This window comes from Cebus imitator, unplaced genomic scaffold, assembly GCF_001604975.1.
Source record: "Cebus imitator isolate Cc_AM_T3 unplaced genomic scaffold, Cebus_imitator-1.0 Scaffold82, whole genome shotgun sequence".
Taxonomy (NCBI): Eukaryota; Metazoa; Chordata; class Mammalia; order Primates; family Cebidae; genus Cebus; species Cebus imitator.
This window is the reverse complement of record NW_016107397.1, coordinates 6,667,239-6,671,127: the sequence shown is the minus strand read 5'-3', so window position 1 is coordinate 6,671,127 and position 3,889 is coordinate 6,667,239.

The following is a 3,889-nucleotide window of genomic DNA, read 5'->3' as shown; positions in this document are numbered from 1 at the left end:
AAAAAAAAAAAAAAAAAAATAGAAAATGATCGGGCACAGTGGTTCATGCTTGTAACCCCAATACTTCGGGGAGCCGAGGCAGGAGGATCATTTGAAGCTAGGAGTTTGAGACCAGCCTAGGAAATATAGTGAGACCCTTTGCCTTAAAAAATTTTTTAATACAATTACCTGAACAGTATGTATGAAGTCAGACATGGAAACTGCTGCCTTCAACAACAGTGAGTGGTAGAAGTTTTGAAACACATCCTGTTCAATGGGTAATATATTCAACACAGGGGGAGCAGGATTTATACATATATATATATATATATGTATGTATGTATATATTCAACATAAAAACTTAGAATGAGAAACGAGCTTAATGGCTGCTTCTACTTGGCTCTCGTTTGTTTCCAGAATGTTCTCTCTCTTTTCTCCAAACATTTTATTTTTATCCAAACTTGTTGGCAGGGCTTGATAGCTCATGCCTGTAATCCCAGCATTTTGGGAGGCTGAGACGGTTGGATCATCTGAGGTCAGGAGTTTGAGACCAGCCTGGCCAACCTGGTGAAACCCCATCTCAAAAAAATAAAAATAAAAAACATAGCTGGGCATGGTGGTATATGCCAATTGTCCCAGCTACACAGATGGGTGAGGCAAGAGGATCCCTGGAGCACAGGAGCCTGAGGCTGCAGTGAACTATGATCACACCACTGCACTCTAGCATGGGTTGACAGAGACCCAGTTTGTAAACAAACAAACAAAAACCTTCATTAATCAGATCAATTTTAAAAACAGCTGACGCCGGGCGTGGTGGGGTGTACCTGTAGTCCCAGCTACTTGGGAGACTGAGGTGGGAGGATCACTTGAGCTTAGGATTTCTGGGCTGTAGTGTGCTATGCCAGTCAGGTATCCACACAAAGTTTGGCATCAATATGGTGACCTCCCAGGAGCAGGGGACCACCAGGTTGCCTAAGGAGGGGTGAACCGGCCCAGGTGGGAAATGGAGCAGGTCAAAACTCCAGTGCTGATCAGTAGTGGGATAGCGCCTGTGAATAGCCACTGCACTCCAGCCTGGGCAACATAGGGAGATCCTGTCTCTTTAAAAAACAAAAACAAAAACAAAAAAAACAGCTGACGGCCAGGCGGTGGCGCATGCCTGTAATCCCAGCATTTTGGGAGGCCAAGGTGTGCGGATCACTTGAGGTCAGGAGTTCAAGACCAGTGAAACCCCATCTCTACTAAAAATACAAAATTAGCCAGGTGTGGTGGCACATGCCTGTAATCCCAGTTACTCAGGAGGCTGAGGCATGAGAACTGTTTGAACCAGGGAGGTGGAGGTTACAGTGAGCCGAAATTGGGACATTCATTGCACTCCAGCCTGGGCAACAAGAGTAAAACTCTGTCTCAAAAAAAAAAAAAAAAAATCTGATTACTTTAATTGGCAAACCATTCATTGAGACCTACAGTTTGTATGAAAAACATTTGGAAAAGATTTTCAAAGGTGCTTGTTTTAGGAATAGTAAACTTTATAGGATAATTTTTTCTTTTTTCTGCAATCAGTGGTCTTGCTTTATTGAGGTGTATCAAGACTTTTAACGAAATGTTTTGGTTGAGTTGGGAGGGCATGTTCCAGGTGGCCTGTTGTGTCTGAGAAGTCCTTGAACGTGATGCTTTCTTATTTTGTTTTATTTTAGACAGGGTCTTACTCTGTCACCCGGGCTGGAGTGCAGTGGTGCGATCTCGGCTCACTGCAACCTCTGCCTCTTGGCTTCAAGCAATTCTTGTGCCTCAGCCTCCTGAGTAGCGCCCCACCATGCCTAGTTAATTTTTATGTTTTTAGTAGAGACGGGGTTTCACTATGTTGACCAGGCTAGTCTCGAACTCCTGACCTCAAGTGATCACCCGCCTCAGCCTCCCAAAGTGCTGGGATTAGAGGTGTGAGCCACCTTGCCTGGCCATACACACACACACACGCACGCGCGCACACACACACACACACACACACTATTTATTTCTGATATATATATTATTTTTAAATTGAGATGGGGTCTCAATAGGTTGCCCAGGCTGCTGCTGCCTCAGCCTCCTAAAGTGCTGAGATTACAGACATGAGTGCCACTGCGCCTGGCCTGCTTTTAGTTTTTTTGAGGTGGTAAACTAACCTGTTTTCTTTTCCCCTGTCTGCCTCCTAAGAGTTCCAATTCTGAGCCTTGCATAGTGGCTCACACCTGGAATTCCAGCATGTTGGATCACTCGAGCTCAGGAGTTCTAGGCCAGCCTGGGCAACACAGCAAGACCATCTCTACGAAAATACAAACAATTAGCATGGTGGTGTGCATCTGTAGTTCCAGCTACGCCGGAGTTTGAGGGAGGATCACTTGGGGCTGGGAGATCCAGGCTGCAGTGAAACGTGATTGCACCACTGCACTCCAGCCTAAGTGAGAAAGTGAGACCCTGTCTCAAAAACACCCCCAAAAACCCCACAAAGAGTTCTGATTCTGCTGTGAGGAAAAAAAAAAATCAGTAATTTGAGGATTGCTTAGCAGGCTCTGTTGTTTTGCTTTGTTTTGTTTTGAGGCAGAGTCTTGCTGTGTCGCCCAGGCTAGAGTGCAATGATCTTGGCTCACTGCAACCTCTGCCTCCCGGGTTCAAGTGATTCTCTTGCCTTAGCCTCCTGAATAACTGGAACTACAGGCATCTGCCACTATGCCAGCTAATTTTTGTATTTTTAGTAGAGACAGGGTTTCACCATGTTGGCCAGGCTGGTCTCGAGCTCCTGACCTCAGGTGATCAACCCACCTCAGCCTTCCAAAGTGCTAGGATTATAGGTGTGAGCCACTGCCGAGCCAGCTTATTTTATATTATACTTGGATTTACCAGCACTCCACTGCAGCTTATTTTCAATGACTTGGAGAAAGGTATCTATGCTCCTGGTAAATTGTATGCCTGCCTCTTTTCAGCGGAGTTCTCAGATGCCTGGAAACATCTAGGTCTTTGTAGGACACCTAAAGGGATATTATATCGAGAACATAGGTACATACTTATGACTCCATGTAGGAAAAGCACTGTTTCTCAGGTTTTTGGTTTCTGTTTTTTATTTATTTATTGGGATAGAGTTTTGCTCTTGTGGCTCAGGCTTCATTGCAATGGCGAGATCTTGGCTCATCGCAACCTCCACCTCCCAGGTTCAAGAGATTCTCCTGCCTCAGCCTCCAAAGTAGCTGGGATTACAGGCGTGTACCACTACACCTGGCTAATTTTGTATTTATAGTAGAGATGGGGTTTTACCATGCTGGTCAGGCTGATCTCGAACTCCTGACATCAGGTGATACTCCCGCTTTGGCTTCCCAAAGTGTTGGGATTACTGGTGTGAGCCACCGCACCTGGCCTGTTTCTGTTTTTTAGAAAGGGTCTTGTTCTGTTGCTCAGGTTGGAGTACAGTGGTGCAACCATAGCTCACTGCAGCCTCCCCTCCTAGTTTCAGGTGATCCTCCTACCTTAGCCCCCTGAGTAGCTGGGACTACAAACATGCACCATCACACCCAGCTAATTTTTGAATTTTTTATAGGGATGGGTTCTCACTGTGTTGCTGAGGCTGGTCTCCAGCTCCTGGGCTTAAGCAATCTGCCTGCCTCAGCCTCCCAAAGTTCTGGGATTACAGGTGTGAGCCACCGCACCCAGCCCAGAAAGTGCTATTTCTTTTCACACCCCCAGCTTCCAAGACTTGATGACTCATACTTGTTGAGGAAAACCTATTATGTGAGGGTGAGCTGAGAAAAGAGTGGAGTTTGGTTGATTTTAAATGCAGGTGCTTTGTTCCTTGTCTTCATTCATCTAAAAATTGAGAATGCAGCCTTAGGGCCTTAGGAAAACAGCTCTTTTTAGCTTTGTGTTGTGGCGCCTTTGG